Source organism: Macaca thibetana, chromosome 20, assembly GCF_024542745.1.
Source record: "Macaca thibetana thibetana isolate TM-01 chromosome 20, ASM2454274v1, whole genome shotgun sequence".
In the NCBI taxonomy this organism is placed as follows: domain Eukaryota; kingdom Metazoa; phylum Chordata; class Mammalia; order Primates; family Cercopithecidae; genus Macaca; species Macaca thibetana.
The window spans coordinates 62,890,785-62,908,507 of NC_065597.1; the positions used below are offsets into that span (position 1 = coordinate 62,890,785).

General features: G+C 42.2%; 1 pseudogene; it reads right to left on the reverse strand.

Moving 5' to 3' along the window:
• Window positions 1-4,671: 4,671 nt before the first annotated feature.
• Window positions 4,672-5,084, reverse strand: LOC126944140 (60S ribosomal protein L35a-like; annotated as a pseudogene).
• Window positions 5,085-17,723: the final 12,639 nt, after the last annotated feature.

Consider the following 17,723-nt stretch of genomic DNA (forward strand, 5'->3'; position numbering starts at 1 on the left):
GAATGTTGATGATTAGTGTAGATGAACAATGGGCTACATGGTGGAATTTAGTGAAAGCATCAGTTAGAAGGGTAAGATGAAACTATCACAGTGAATCACATTGTCTTTTACCATGATGCCAGCTCAGTGTTTTAAACTATCCAGGCCAATAGGGATTTTTTTTAAAGAGTGGCATTTGGCAAGTCTCCGAGTGCTGAATGGAACACCTGAAGTCTTAAAAACGCTGCAACATGGAGAATGATTACCAGACCTCTGATCTGCTGAAAGGAACACCTGAAGTCTTAGAAACGCTGCAACACAGAGAATGATTACCAGACCTGTGATCTCAATGCTGGACACTTGATTTATTGAAAACGGCTGTTGTTCCTCCTCGAGGCACCTAATAAATACTGGCTGCTCGTGCATCACTACACTAAGGTGGCTAAAGATGAATGAATGACTGGCTTTTGCGGGGGGTGGGATTTTTAAAGTTTCGGCATGAGATAGTGATGTTGGTTGTGCACCATTGTGAATGTGCTACAAGCCAAATAAATTATGCACTTTAAAATTACTGAGCTCATTAACAAAACAAAGGATAAAAACCATAGGATTGTCTTAACAGATGCAGAAAAAGTACTTTACAAAATTCAACATCTTTTCATGATAGGAAGTCCCCAGCTTATTAGGTATAGAATAAATGTACCTCAACACAATAAGAGCCATATATGACAACTCACAGCTAACATCACTGGTGAAAATTTTCACATCATTGGTTAAAAGCTGAAAGCTATTCTTCTAACATCAGGAACAAAACAAGGATGACCACCCTCACTACTTCTAATCAGCATAGTCCTTTAAGTCCTAGCCATAGCAATTAGGCAAGGGAAATAAATAAATGACAACTAAATTTAAAAAGAATTTAAACTATCCCTGTTTGTGGACAACATGACCTTATAGATAGAAACCTTTAAAGACGCCACCAAAAAAAAAAAAAAAAAAAAAAAAAAAAAACTGATATAACTAATAAATGTGGTAAAGTTGCAGGATATAAAACCAACATACAAAAATAAACAACATCTCCATACACTAACAATAAACTGTACAAAAAAGAAATCAAGAAAACAATACCATTTATGATAGCTACAAAAAATAAAATATCATGCTTAGGAATATGTTTAACCAAAGAGACAAAAGGCCTGTTATATGTCGAACAATATAAAACGTTGATGAAAGAAATTAAGGAAGACACAAATAAATGGAAAGACGCCCAATGTGCATGGATGGGAAAAGTTAATGTTGTTGAAATGTCAATACTACACAAAGTGATCTACAGATTCAGTGCAATCCCTATCAAAATATCAATGACATTTTTCACAGAGATAGAAAAAACAATTCTAAAATTTGTATGGAACTACAAAAGATCTTGAATAGCCAAAGCAAGCTTGAACAAAAAGAACAAACCTGGAAGCATCGCACTACCTGACTTCAAAATATACTACAAAGTTATAGTAATCAAACAACATGGGTTTAAAAAAAATCCATCATAGTACTAGGATAAAAACAGACACATAGATCAATGGAACAGAATAGAAAACCCAGAAATAAATTCACACATTTACAGTCAATTGATTTTTTAAATTTTTTTTTATTTCTGTAGGCTATTGGGGAACAGGTGGCATTTGGTTACATGAGTAAGTTCTTTAGTGGTAATTTGTAAGATTTTGGTGCACCCATCACCCAAACAGTGTACACTGAACCCAATTTGTGGTCTTTTATCCCTCATCCGCTTCCCACCCTTTCCCCCTCACTCCCCAAAGTCCATTGTGTCATTCTTATGCCTTTGCATCCTCGTAACTTAGCTCCCACTTATGAGTGAGAACATATGATGTTGTATTTTCCATTCCTGAGTTAGTTCACTTAGAATAATAGTCTCTAATCTCATCCAGGTTGCTGAAAATGCCATTAATTCATTCCTTTTTGTGGCTGAGTATTATTCCATCATACATATATGTGGTGTATATATATGTGTGTGTGTGTATATATACACCACTGTTTCTTTATTCACTTGTTGATTGATGGTCATTTGAGTTGGTTCCATGTTTTCACACAGTCAATTGATTTCTGTCAAAGGTGCAAAGAACACACAATGGGGGAAAGAACAGTCTTTTCAACAAATGCTGTTGGGGAAATGGGATATTCACATGCAGAAGAATGAATTAGACTCTCTTTTCACACCATACACTAAAATCAACTCAAAATGGATTAAAGACTTGAATGGAAGACTTGAAATTGTATAACTACTAGAAGAAAACATGGGGGAAAGCTCCATAACATTAGTCTGGGTAATGATCCTTTGGATATCAATCCAAAAGCACAGGCAAAAGTAGAAACAGACAAATGAAATTACATCAAATAATTAACAGAATAAAGAGAAAATCTACAAAATAGGAGAAAATATTTGCAAACCATACATCTGGTAAGGTCTTGCTATGGTTTGAAATTCCCCTCTAAACTTCATATTGAAATTTAATTGCCATTGTAACAGTATTAAGAGGTAGGACTTTTAAGAAATGATTAGGCCGTAAGGTCTCTGCCCTCATAAAGGGGTGAATGTTGTTGCTGGGGGAGTGACTTAGTTATCACAGGAGTGAGTTTCTGATAAAAAGGATGAATTCACCTTTCTTGCCCTTCTGTCATGGGATAACCCTCGCCAATGCTAGCGCCATGCTGTTGGACCTCCCAGCCTCTAAAACCCTGAGCCAAATAAACTTCTGCTGTTTATAAACTACCTAGTCTGTAGTATTCTGTTATAGCAGTAGAAAATGGGCTAAAACTGGGCCAGGTGCAGTGGCTCACGCCTGTAATCCCAGCACTTTGGGAGGCCAAGGTGGGTGGATCACCTGAGGTCAGGAGTTCGAGACCAGCCCGGCCAACATAGTGAAACTCTGTCTCTACTAAAAATACAAAAAAATTACCTGGACGTGGTGGTGGGCACCTGTTAATCCCAGCCACTTGGGAGGCTGAGGTAGGAGAATCACTTGAACCTGGGAGGCAGAGGTTGGAGTGAGCCAAGATCATGCCACTGCACTCCAGCCTGGGCAACAGAGCGAGAAACCATCTCAAAAAAAAAAAAAAAGAAAGAAAAGAAAAAAGAAACATGATCCCCACAGTTGGAGATGGGGCCTGATGGAGGGTGTTTGACTTGATGCTGTCTTCATGGTAATGAGTGACTTCTTGCTCTATTAGCTCCTGCAAGATCTGATTGTTAAAAGAGCCTGGCACCTTCCTCCCCTCTCTCTTCCCTCCTTCCTCTCACCATGTGATGCCTGCTCCCCTTCACTTTTCCCCATGAGAAGAAGCTCCCTGAAGCCCTCACCAGAAGCAGATGCTGGCACCATGCTTCTTGTATAGCCTGCAGAACCATGAGCCAAATAAACTTGTTTTCTATATAAATTATCCAGCCTTGGGTTTTCCTTTATAGCAATGCCAACTAAGATGCTTGGCTTCTTGTCTTTCCCTCACGGATTTCTCCTATAAATGCCTCCTTAATAAATCAACTGTGGCCAGGCGCGGTGGCTCATGCCTGTAATCCCAACACTTTGGGAGGCCGAGGCAGGCGGATCACCTGAGGTCAGGAGTTTGAGACCAGTCTGGCCAACATGGTGAAACCCTGTCTGTACTGAAAATACAAAAAAATTAGCCAGGCATGGTGTCAGGCACCTGTAATCCCAGCTACTTGGGAGGCTGAAGCAGGAGAATCACTTGAACCCAGGAGGAAGAGGTTGCAGTGAGCTGAGACTGTGCCATTGCACTCCAGCCTGGGCAACAAGAACAAAACTCTGTCTCAAAAAAAAAAAAAAAAAAAAAAAAAAAAAATTCAACTGCATGTAAATCCTTGTCTCAGGGTCTTCTTCTGAAGAACTCCATTTTGGGATGGGGTCTGGCTCTGTAGCCCAGGCTGGAATGCAGTGGCTCAATCTCAGCTCACTGCAACCTCTGCCTCCCAGGCCCATGCAATCCTGCTGCCACAGCCTCCTGAGTAGCTGGGACTACAGGCACACACCACCACACCCAGATAATTCTTGCATTTTTGGGTGAGACAGGGTTTCACCATGTTGGCCAGGCTGGACTCAAGTGATCTGCCCACCTCAGCCTGCCAATGTGCTGGGATTACCAGCTTGAGTCACTGCACCCAGCCACAGGCAATTATTCTCATAAGCTGAAACCAGAAACAAAAAGTAAAAAGATCATTGATGCGAGACCAGCTGTGGAAAGGTCTAGCTCCACATTTTCACAAAACAGGATGATTCCAACCAGGGTGATGTAATGACAGTTTCTCACAACTTGAACTATAGTGTTTACTACTCAGACTCTGTAACTTGCTAATGATTATGTTTATTGAAACCTACATTACCTTCTCTTGCTCACATGTATAAGACAAGTAGGTTTTATTTAATAAATTAATTAAGTTCTCCTAGCTACATTTACCCTTGGAATTATTAACATCTGGAAATGAAAATCAATGAAGACTTGGTGGATTCTTTTATTTCTTTTATTTCTTGCCTCCATCTGCCCACGTTAAGAATAGAATTGCTGCTGTACTTTGATCCAAAATCACTGTGCAAATCTAAAGGGAGATACCTTTTTTTTTCTAACAAGAGCACAAATCCACGTTTATTTATTCACTTTTCATTAGTTTAAATCCTTGAGGGGGTACAGCATCACTTGGATTCTGTGTCCAATAGCCTTAGGAGGAAGATTGCATCAGAATTTGGCACGTACCATGCCACTGTTTCCGTGTGCCTGAGTTACCTTTCCCCAGATTACTCTGGTTTTGTTTGGTTTGCCGCCAGGAGTCACTGTGTTGTTCTTTGCTTTGTATACATAAGCGTATCTCTTGCCCAAATAGAATTCTGTTTCATCTACGGCATAAACACCTTTGATTTTAAGAAGAGCCGTGTTCTCCCTTTAATTCCGGAGACCCCACTTATAGCCGGCAAAAATGGCCTTGGACCATAGCCTTCTAGACATAGTTCTTTTGACAAGTCCTGTTCCCAGCAGGCCTACTCCAGTTATTTGCCCCCAAATTTCAGCAGCAGGCGCTTCACTCCTCTAAAAGGAGATATCTAATTCTTTTTGGGGACCTCTTGTTCTGGGGATTAAATGAGTTAAGTAGATAACATAGCCAAGGGGTATGGCTCATAGAAGGCACACAACAATTAGCCACCTTTCTTCATTATGAAGTTGTGGCCTAGGAGGATGCTCTAATTCTGTGATTTTCAAAGTGTGATTATCCATCAGAATCACCTGGAGTGCTTGCTAAATGAAGATTCCTGGACTCTATCCCTCCAAATCAGAATTTCTGGGAAAGACCCAGAAATCAGCATTTTAAAATGCCCTCTGTTTATTTTTTTAACTTTTTTTTTTTTTGAAACAGAGTCTTGCTCTGTCACCCAGGCTGGAGTGCAGTGGTGCGATCTCAGCTCACTGCAACCTCCGCCTCCCGGGTTCAACTGATTCTCCTGCCTCAGCCTCCCGACTAGCTGGGACTACAGTTGTGCTCCACCATGTCCAGCTAATTTTTTTTGTATTTTAGTAGAGAAGGGGTTTCACCATGTTGGCCAAGCTGGTCTTGAACTCCTGGCCTCAAGTGATCTGCCCACCTCCACCTCTCAAAGTGCTGGGATTATAGTTGTCAGCCACCACACTCAGTCCTCCATTTAAATTGTATGTATTCTAACGTTTAAACATCATCATATCTGATCCAGTGAACCAGGGTGTTCATGAGAATAGTGTGTTAATACAAACTGTTTTGTTCTAAGATGACAGAAACTCAAATGAAATTAACTTAAGCTAAAAAAAGAAAAAAAAAAGAAAAAAAAGGAAGGAGGATTTATTAGTTCACAAAACTGAAGCCTCAGGGTAAAGTGTAGACCTGGGAATCAAATCCAGGGAATCAAATGCTGCCTTCAGGGTTCTGTCTCTCCCTCCCTCTCCTGCTCTCTTATCACAATGAGCCCAGATGACTCCATTCCTGGGCTCTCCACTTGATGAAATCATTGTCCCCAGCATCTCCGTTATTGCCTTGTTTTACACTCATTATCTTCAAAGATTGAGCATATCTTTTTCCTGGTAGTTTCAGCAGAAGTCTCTGAGAGATATCTGATTGGTCCAGCTTGGGTCACATGCCCATCTTTCAGCCAGTCAGTAGGCAGAAGGATATAGCTCTCTGATAGGTAAAACCTGAGCCATGTGTACATGCCTGTGGTAGAGAAATCGGTACCGACTCCACCTAAATCAGACAAAATGAGTTTCCCCAAGAAATAAATATCCTGTTGCCAGCGGAAGAAGGGAGAACTGTTTTTACACCGATGCCAAGTAGACAAGAGAACATCATGTTCACTAGAACCAGAATGCTCTTTTTTAAAAGCCCTATAAGGGATTCTGGTGATCATCACATTGGGAGGACCAGATTCTGGTGGGTCTCCTGGGTCAGCAAGAAAGTACCTCTCTGGACTCCCAGCATTTTGGGAGGCTGAGGCAGGTGGATCACCTGAGGTCAGGAGTTCAAGACCAGCCTGCAAGAAGGTGAAACCCCATCTCTACTAAAACTACTAAAAACTGACTGGGCACGGTGGCTCACACCTGTAATCCCAGCACTTTGGGAGGGCAAGGCAGGCTGATCACCTGAGGTCAGGAGTTTGAAAACAACCTGGCCAACGTGGTGAAACCCCATCTCTACTAAAAATACAAAAATTATCCAGGTGTGGTGGTGGATGCCTGTAGTCTCAGCTACTTGGGAGGCTAAGGCAGGATAATCGCTTGAATCTGGGAGGCAGAGGTTGCAGTGAGCCAAGATTGCACCACTGCACTCGAGCCTGAATGACAAAGTGAGACTGCATCTCAAAAGAAGAAAGAAAGAAAGAAAGAAAGAAAGAAAGAAAGAAAGAAAGAAAGAAAGAAAGAAAGAAAGAAAGAAAGAAAGAAAGAAAGAAAGAAAGAAAGAAAGAAAGAAAGAAAGAAAGAAAGAAAGAGAAAGAAAGAAAGAAAGAAAGAAAGAAAGAAAGAAAGAAAGAAAGAAAGAAAGAAAGAAAGAAAGAAAGAAAGAGGAATGGAGGAAGGAAGAGAGGGAGGAAGGGAGGGAGGAAGGAAGAGAGGGAGGAAGGAAGGGAGGGAGGAAGGGAGGAAGGAAGGGAGGGAGGGAGGAAGAAAGGAAAGGAAAGAAGGAAGGAAGGAAGGAAGGAAGGAAGGAAGGAAGGAAGGAAGGAAGGAAGGAAGGAAGGAAGGAAGGAAGGAAGGCAGGCAGGCAGGCAGGCAGGCAGGCAGGCAGGCAGGCAGGCTTACCCGTAGTGAGGAAATGTCATATATGTCTGGACTGCCATTCAGTGCTAAGATAGCCAAGCCTGTGAATGTGCGCCTGTGTCAGTGTCTAATTTTAAGGTGGTAGGAGCCCTTTTTTCTCTGGCAGCGAGCAAGAGTGGTTGTGGTAAGCCCCAGGGATGCATTTATCCTAAACTGACTCAGAAAGTCTCAAAACGACTGATTTGTCCTCACTGGAGAGTTCAAGTCTCACCTCTTCTGTCTAGGGAGAAGTAAAGATGACAGACTAGGATGAGAAGCTGGGTACCTTTGGTTCAGCTGAGGGTTAATCTTCCGCAAACCATGTTAGCCAGAGAATGCAAGCCTATATTGTCACCACTTAACAGAAACCAAAAAGGTTGGCATTAGAAGGAGCTTCGGAAAATTGTGTCTGCTTATCCTACAGGGAGACATCAGGTTAGCGTAACATCTACCAAGCAGATGTGCTGACAGGGACAGGGGCCAAATGGCAAACTTGTTGAAAAGGGAAAATCCAATTGTAATACAGATGATTTCTTTTTTTTTCTTTTCTTTTTCTTTTTTTTTTTTTTTTCCAGACTGAGTCTCTCTCTGTCATTCAGGCCGGAGTGCAGTGGCACAATCTCAGCTCACTGCAACTCTGCCTCCCGGGTTCCAGTGGTTCTCCTGCCTCAGGATCCTGAGTAGCTGGGATTATAGGTGCGTGCCACCATGCCAGGATAATTTTTGTATTTTCAGTAGAGACGGGGTTTCACCATGTTGGCCAGGCTGGTCTCGAACTCCTGACCTCAGGTGATCTAACCATCTCGGCCTCCCAAAGTGCTGGGATTACAGGCATGAGCCACCGCACCCAGTCACAGATGATTTCTGATGAAAACGTATTGTACTTCAGTTAGTACAGGTGGATTTTCCCCTTGATATTTATCAATAGAAGAGAAACTTTTCCTTGAACTGAAAAAAAGAAAAATCAAGTCCTTCTATAAGTGCTTATTTATATCAATGCTAGAAGCGTGAGGAAGAAGAAAAGTTCATGAAATGAGTCCAGTGTCTTCCTGAACAACTAGTTTGCCCAGAATGGTAATGCTCCTACTGCTGGAAAAAAAAAGAAAAGTGAGGCAAGACCCAAAAGGACTTGCAGTCTAATTTAAAAAGTACATCAAGATGCTGGGAGAAGATGTGGGGAAAGTTGCTGACAGAAGGCCCTGGTTGTGTCTTTTGTGGCCAGTTTGCTTGTATCAGCATGTCATATGTAAAGGGCAAAACATCATCTCATTTTAATAACACACTTAACTGTCTATGTATACACAGGAGATCATGATGTTTGCCAATTAAAAAATTGAATCTCAAGTGCAGGTAGAGCAAGCCAATTTTTTTTTTAGACCAGACAGCTAGAAGAAATCTGTGGTTCTTAAAACAGTATCTGAAACATTAAGAGTGTTGAGGCCGGGCACAGTGGCTCACACCTGTAATCCCAGCACTTTGGGAGGCTGAGGCAGGCAGATCATGAGGTCAGGAGTTCGAGACCAGCCTGGCCAACATAGTGAAACCCCAACTCTACTAAAAATACAAAAATTAGCTGGGTATGGTGGCATGCACCTGTAGTCCCAGCTTCTCAGGAGGCTGAGACAGGAGAACTGCTTGAACCGTGGAGGCAGAGGTTGTGGTGAGCCAAAATTCGAGCCACTGCACCCCAGCCTGGGCAATGGAGTGAGACTCCACCTAAAAAAAAAAAAAAAAAAATGTGCTGCAATAAAGATCACAATGGGACGGGTGCAGTGCCTCATGCCTGTAATCCCAGCACTTTGGGAGGACAAGGCAGGAGGATTGCTCGAGTCCAGGAGTTTGAGACCAGCCTGGGAAAGAAACATGGCGAAACCCCGTCTCTACAGAAAATACAAAACTTTATCAGGTGTGGTGGCTGGTGCCTATAGTCCCAGCTACTTGAAAGACTAAGGTGGGAGGACTGCTTGAACCCAGGAGGCGGAGGTTGCAGTGAACCGTGATCACACCACTGTACTCCAGCCTGGGCAAGAGAGGAAGAGCCTATCCCAAAAAGCAAACAAACAAACAAACAAACAAAACACAATGATGTGGATATCAAAACCACATTTTGGGGAGGGAGTGTGACAGAGGAAGACATTTGAAGGAGAACAACTCAGCAATTTATTGAAAAGTGCTCCTCCCCACAGACTTCATCCACCTGGCAGCAGACTGGACGATTTAGAGGTGTTTTGTGCATTTCATCTTGTGCAATATTCACCAGATGGGATTATTTTTCTGACTCACCTTGTTTTGCCCTTATTGCTTTTAAAGTGTTCCACTCCATATAAGAATGTTCTTCTTCTCTCTTAGGAACAGAATTAGATATTCATTAAATCATTTATTTTTAAAGTATCAGGGAGTCTGCTATGTACTATGCACTGTACTGGGCACTAAAAATACAGCAATGAAAAAAAGGGCAAAAAATCCTATTCTCACAGAGCTTATGTTCTAGAACTCTACTGCCCAAGATGGTACCCATGAGTCACATGAGCCACTGAGAATTTGAGAAATGACTGGTCCAAGTTGAAATGTGCTGTTGGTGTGAGAAAGACACAGGATTTCAAAGGCCTATTACTGGAAAAACAATGGCAAAGCATGCCAGTGTTTTAAGATTGATTACATATTAAAAAGATAATATGTTGGATATCACTGAGTCAAGTAAAATACGTTATTAAAGTTAATTTCAGCTGGGCGCGGCGGCTCACACCTGTAATCCCAACACTATGGGAGGCCAAGGCAGGTGGATCACTTGAGGTCAGGAGTTTGAGACCAGTCTCGCCAACGAGGTGAAACCCTATCTCTACTAAAAATACAAAAATTAACTGGGCGTGGTGGTGGGCACCTGTAATCCCAGCTACTCAAAAGGCTGAGGCTGGCAGGAGGATCGCTTGAACCCAGGAGGCCAAGGTTGCAGTGGGCCGAGATCGTGCCACTGCACTCCAGCCTGGGCAACAAGGTAAGACTCCATCTCGAATAAATAAATAAATAAGAATAAAGTGAATTTCACCTGTTTCTTTTTACTTTTTTCAGTGTAGCCACTAGGAAATTAAAAATTGTGTATGTGGCTTACATTTTACTTCAAGTAAACAGCACTCTTCTAGAACAGCAGTTATCAGGTGGGGGTAATCTTGCCCTGTCTCCTGGGAGGACAGTGGATAAACATATATATATATATTTTTTTGGTAGCTTGACATCGATCATCTCTGGAAACTCAAACTTTTAGGACTAATCTTTGAGAGGTTCCAAGACACCATGCCTGGAATTCAGAGCCGCCCCCAGGGGGTGTCTAGACTTCTTTGGGCATGGGTCATTTTGGGGAGCCCACGGTTCTGCTTGGGGTGTGTGTTGGGGGGTGTGTGTGCACATGCACGTGTTTTGAACAAATCTTCTTAAGAACATGTAGCAGCAAAATGTCACTAATGATAAACAAATGTGTTACATAATTTTGAGCAAGATTTAAACATATTAAACTGCCTTGGCCACTGGGCACAGTGGCTCACACCTGTAATCCCAGCACTTTAGGAGGCCGAGGAGGGCGGATCATCTGAGGTCAGGAGTTCGAGACCAGCCTGGCCAACATGGCAAAGCCATATTGTAATTTTGTAAAAATACAAAAACTAGCCAGGTATGGTGGTACATGCCTATAATCCCAGCTACTTGGAAGGCTGAGACAGGAGAATCGCTCGAACCCAGGAGGCAGAGGTTGCAGTGAGCCGAGACTGTGCCACTGTACTCCAGCCTGGGGGACAGAGTGAGACTCCATCTCAAAAAAAAAAAATAAAATAAAAATGCCTTGGCATATTGTGGAATTTCCCTCCCGTAAGCTTTTCCCCTATGACAACTTTTTTTCATTTAATATGATCAAAGGTTTTCTCTAAATTTAAAAATATTTTATTGTGAAATATCAATACAGAGGAAAAAAGCAAACATGTAAATATACTACTTACTAAATAGTAAGCAAATATCTAGGCATCTGCCACCTGGGTCATGAACAGAGCTTTCTCAATATCCCAGGGACCCCCAGGGTCGTCTCCCCATCATAACTTTCTACCTCCCCTCAGGCTTTTGAGATAACTTTTTCTTGACTTCCTTTTTAATTTTACAACCTATAGATGTGTCCCTAAACAAAACAGTATCATTATGACTATTTTTGAACCTTATATAAATTTAACTATACTGTATATATTCTTTCTAATTTTGCTTCTTCTGCTCCATATTATGTATTTAGTTGTACTCTCATAAATGCATGTAGCTCTACCACTTTATTCTCACTGCTGTATAGTGTTTTATCCTGTGAGTATACAAGGCATTTATCAGGTCTACAGTAGAGGCACATTTAGGCTGTTTCCATTTTATGGCTATCTTGAACAATGCTCCTATGAACATTCTAGGACATGAATGTTGAGCTCATGGGCACAGGTTTCTCTAGGGTTGGTCCTCACCAAATTTTAATTCAAAAATATCTGTAGAATCTAACTATGCATCTGTGTCTGAGATTGAATAAAATCAACTCATCTGAATCCCTTATTACAGTCATTAAACTTCCAGAATGCACTTAAAACTCCATTCTCACTCCAAGTTTTCAGCATTTAGTGCTATTTGAGATCAAAGCCCTAGAAACTATCTCCTTAACTATTTTCATTTTTCCCAATCTCATTGCATAAAGGAGGAAAGAGACTCTGATTCACACATATCCTTGCATTGCCTTTGCATTGCTCACCAGAGTGATTTAGATAAAAGGAAACCTGACCCACGTTTGCAACCCTTCATGGGATCCCCATTGCCTTCAGGATAAAATCCCAAATCCTTAATATAGCATCAGAGATTCTGTCAGCTCCCCAGTCTGCTTGCCAGCCACACACAGCCCTACACTTCCCCTTTTTTTGGCAATACCAAAGGGCTTAGAGTCCCTGCTATATGACTTGGTTTTTCTTTTTTCTTTATTTTTTTATTTTTTTATTTTTGAGTCAGAGTCTTGTTCTGTTGCCAGGCTGGAGTGCAGTGGCACGATCTCAGCTCACTGCAACCTCCACCTCTCAGGTTAAAGCGATTCTCCTGCCTTAGCCTCCTGAGTAGCTGGAACTACAGGTGCGCGCCACCATGCCCAGCTAATTTATGTATTTTTAGTAGAGATGGGGTTTCACTATGTTGGCCAGGATGGTCTCAATCTCTTGACCTTGTGACCTGCCCACCTCGGCCTCCCAAAGTGCTGGGATTACAGGCGTGAGCCACCGCACCTGGCCCCATGGTTTTTCATACCCCATGCCTTCTACCAGGTGTGCTCTCTGCCTCTTCCCAAATCTTGTTTTCCGTATAAACTCCCACCCATCCTTCAAGGATCAACTCGAAAATTATCTCCTCCAAGAAATCCTGTTCTAATGTACCCATGATGCTATATTATAACTGTCAGTCTCCCTCCCCTCCCTGAGATGGGGGATTGTTTCTTATTTATCTCTGCATCTTTATTGTTAAACACAGGGCCAGACACATGGTGTGATGCTTAATTGTGTGTGTCAACTTGACTGGGTGATAAGGTGCCCAGATATTGGGCTAAACCTTATTTCCAGCTGTCTCTGTGAAGGTTTTTCCAGATGAGATTAGCACTGGAGTATCTAGACTGAGTAAAGCAGATGGCCCTTCCCAATGTAAGTGGACCCAATTCACAGAGGGATTGAATAAAATAAAAAGTTGGAGTAAGAATTCACCTTTGCTCTCTGCCTGTTTGACCTAGAACAGTGGTGTTATGCACTCTGACTGGAACTACACCACCGTATTTCCTGGTTCTCCAGCTTATAGACAGCTGGTCATGGAACTTCTCAGCCTCCATTATCTCGTAAGCCAATTCCTTATAATAAATCCACATATAAAGTCCATTGGTTCAATTTCCCTGAAAAACCTTGACTAAAACACTTGGGTAAGTGCGGAATAAATATTTGTTGAACTGAGCTGAAATTGACATTTGAACTTGCCTAGACTGAAAGAGCCTCATAGCACAGTGCCACGAGGTGTTACACACTATGTTACAAATGATAGTGTCACAAACAGCACCTCCTAGAGTAGTGCATTACAGAAGACTACTAATCTCCACTCCCCTTCTTCTTGCTTTTGTTGTCTACTCAAGAAAAATTGTTCTCTGCCAGGTGTGGTGGCTCATGTCTGTAATCCCGGTGCTTTGGGAGACTGAGGCAGGCAGATCCCCTGAGGTCAGCAGTTTAAGACCAGCCTGGCCAACACAGCAAAACCCTGTCTCTACTAAAAATACAAAAATTAGCTAGGTGTGGTGGCGCATGCCTGTAATCTCAGATACTCAGGAGGGTGAGGCAGGAGAATCGCTTGAACCCAAGAAGTGGAGGTTGCAGTGAGCCGAGATTGTGACACGGCGCTCCAGCCTGGGAGGCAGAGTGAAACTCCATCTCGAAAAAAAAAGAAAAGAAAAGGAAAGTTGCTCTCCATGTGACCCACTTCTTCCCCCAATCTCTGTCCTCTGAAACCTAGAGTTGCTATCTAAAGTGAATTAGAATCAAGCATTTTAGAATCTCCTAATATCACTCAGGTAAGTCACTACATCCTCAAATGACTATTTCCTTCTTAATTCAGATAGACCATTGACTGATAACATATATTTTCAACAGAATACAGCTTGGTATTTATATAAATATATAATTTATCATTAATCATTTAGTATTTTCTGTACATCGCTGTCATCTTTCAGGATACAAAGGAAACAACTTGTAGTACTCCAAATAAGGTACAGGATATTAGGTAACAATTTAACTAGCTGAACAGAAATGTACCAGGTCATTATCTTTTCATATATTTGATATGCTTAATTTTATTTTTGTGTGCCTCTGTCTTAAAAGTAAAAAGCAAGAACCAGGTGCGGTGGCTCACACCTATAATCCCAGCACTTTGGGAGGCTGAGGCGGATGGATCAGTTGCAGTCAGGAGTTCAAAACCAGCCTGACCAACATAGTGAAACTTCATCTCTACTAAAAATATAAAAAGCTTAGCCAGGCATGGTAGTGCGCATCCACGCTACTCGGGAAGCTGAGGCCAAAGGATCAGTTGAACTCGGGAGGTGGAGGTTGCAGTGAGCCTAGGTTGCGCCACTGCACTCCAGCCTGGGCAACAGAGTGAGACTCCATCTAAAAAAAATAAATAAAATAAAATAAAATAAGGTCAAAAGCAGGGCATGAAGTACAATTAGTTAAAGATTTTAGCTACTTGGGTACATGAAAACAGAGATTTTCACAGTAATTTGCAGGGAAAAGTGTGGGAGAAGTCATATACACAGGATATTCTCCCCCACTCCTCCCGTACCTCCCATACCATAGCAGACATCATCAATTGCTTCCAGTACTCATTTCCTCTGAAGCTGGAGACCCTCCAAATTCTCAAAATTCGAGATAGCACTCCAAGCAGTATTGATCCCAGAGGTAAAGCACATTTGCCATTTCAGATTGAAAATCTGCCAAGAAGTTTTTAGGCAAAGGATCATCTCTTATTTTCCTAAATTGGGTAAGAATATATTCTAGGTGGTACTAAGGCTGGTCCTAATGTACTGAATATCAATATGAAACTGAAATGTTTCTGTTCACTGGTTTAAAAAAAGAGAGAGTGAGAGGAGGAGGAGGAAGAGAAAGAGGAAGAGAAAAGAAGGAGAAGAGGAAGAAGAAAGAAGGAGAAGAGGAAGAAGAAAGAAGGAGAAGGAGGAGAAGAGGAAGAAGAAAGAAGGAGAAGGAGGAGAAGAGGAAGAAGAAGAAAGGAGGAGGAGGAGGAGGAGAAGAAGAAGGAGGAGGAGGAGGAGGAGGAGGAAGGAGGAGGAAGGAGAAAGGAAGGAGAAGGAGAAGAAGCAGAAAAGAAACTGAAATATTTTCCTCCCGTGTCAGGACTGAGTTTCCCCTAAAGATCTTCCTGGTTTCTCCAGCCTACACTGACTTTTCTCTTCCCTTATTGTTAATGGTCTTTGGCTTGCATGCTAGATGGGTTAGTGTCCAGTTAGACTGCTACGTTTCTTGATAGTAGGGGCAGAGTCTTAAGTTGTGGTGAACATGGCAGATGCTGAGCACGTAACAGATGCTCACTGAAGTATTCCCTCTTTTTATTGGTGATATAGAAAAAGAAGACAGCAGAAAGAGAGGTATCTCACCTTCTCAATACACTTTAGGGAAAAAATGTTGAAAGAAAAAGTTGAGTTGAGAGAATAAACTAAAGCAACAGCAAAATATGCTCCCTACCCTTTCAAGTCTAAAATCTTCAAACCATTTATTGTCCAATGGTGAAGGGAAGTCAATTTAGAGACCACACTACTCAAAAGTCAAAAAACATTTGCTGGGGTTACTAATTTAATATTTCAAGGAAACTTTCCACACTGCATGTTCCAACAAACTCATTAATGCTGAATCTTTGTAATGCTCTGAATTTAAAATTCTGCTACCATCTTACCCCGGAACACTCACTTCTGCCAATAAAAAGATTTGCTTTTACTAAGGTTTGTGGGTTCACTCATCTTTGCTTAAGCGGCTTCCTCCATCTGAAATTCATTTTTCTCTTCTCTCTCCACCTGTTCCAATCTTGCCTGGCCCACTCAGTCAACTGAGGGACTCTCTCTCCCGTACAACCTCTTTTGACTCGTGGAACTGTAACACTCCCATTCTGGCCACTCTGGGCATCCACCACATATTTTCTGCATCACACTAGGAGTCTGGATCCCACAACATGTAAAAGCATAAACTTGAGAGTCTGCCAGACACCTGAGTCAAAACCCTGGCTGGTTAAGTGACCTCAAGCAAAGATCTTATCTTCTTTAGGCCTTAGTTTCCTCATCTGTAAAATGGACATAAAAATAGAACCCACAGAACGTAAACTAGTACAACCTCTATGGAAAACAGTGTGGAGATTCCTTAAAGAACTAAAAGTAGAACCACCATTTGATCCGGCAACCCCACTACTGGGTATCTACCCAGAGGAAAATGAGTCATTATACAAAACAGATACTTACACACACATGTTTACAACAGCACAATTCTCAAGTGCAAAAATGTGTAAGCAGGCCAGGCACAGTGGCTCACGCCTGTAATCTCAACACTTTGAGAGGCTGAGGCAGGTGGATCACCTGAGGTCAGGAGTTTGAGACCAGCCTGACTAACATGGTGAAACTCCATCTCTACTAAAAATACAGATTAGCTGGGCATGGTGGTGGGCACCTGTAATCCCAGTTACTCAGGATGCTGAGGTGGGAGAATTGGTTAAACCCAGTAGGTGGAGGTTGCAGAGAGCCAAGATTGTGCCACTGCAGTCCAGCCTGGGCAACAGAGCAAGACTCTGTCTCAAAATCAATCAATCAATCAATCAATCACTTGGGCCCACTCCTAGTGTGTATGATTCCGTAGTGCTGAGGTGAGCTTGAAAATGTGCCTTTCTGATAGGTTCCCTGGTGAGGCTAATGCTACTGGACTAGGGAATACATTTTGAGAATCACTGATTTAGCTCCTGAACGTGTGGTCTGGCAATGTTGGGCTGTGCTCAGCTGGGCTGTTCTTCTGGTCTTGGCTTGGCTCATTCATGCATCTACGGTAGGCTGCCAGTCCACCCCACAGCCGTTTCTAGGAGTTGGCTGAATGCTGACTAAGATAGCATGTGTGACTGGGACATATGTCTCTCAGCACTTGACTGATCAGATAAGGATTGTTCACATGGAGCTCATAGGGTTCCAAGAGAGAGCAGAAACAGCTAGAGGTCTAGACTGGCGCGCTGTCACTTTTGTCACATTCTAATGTTCAAAGTGTCACAAGGCCAGTCCAGACTTAAGAGGTGGGGACACAGACTCTACCTCTTGATGGGAGAAGCTACAAAGCCACTTTACACGGGGGTGTGGTTAAAGAGAAGGGAGCAGTCTGTGTCCATGTGTGCAATCTATCACATCACTGTTGATCCTAATATCTAATTGGCACACAGGAAATACTTGTAGAATGAGTAAGTGATTCTCCTAACAACTGAATTTTCAAATTTTGCAAATGATAGTAAATCACTTGCACGTGACAACCTAGCATCACGTGCACAGGGGCTGCTGATGAATAGTAGATTCCCTGCTTGATGACTGTGTGATCTTCACCCTCAAGCCTCAGGGCTTTTGCATATAAAATGAGGATGATAATTTTCATCTCACAGAGTTGTGGTAAGAATCAAATTTGAGAATCAAGGCTAGGCACGGTGGTTCACGCCTATAATCCCAGCACTTTGGCAGGCCGAGGTGAGCAGATCACTTGCAGTCAGGAGATCAAGACTAGCCCAGCCAACATGGTAAAACCCCATCTCTACTAAAATAATAATAATAATAATAAAAACAAAAATAAGCTGGGTGT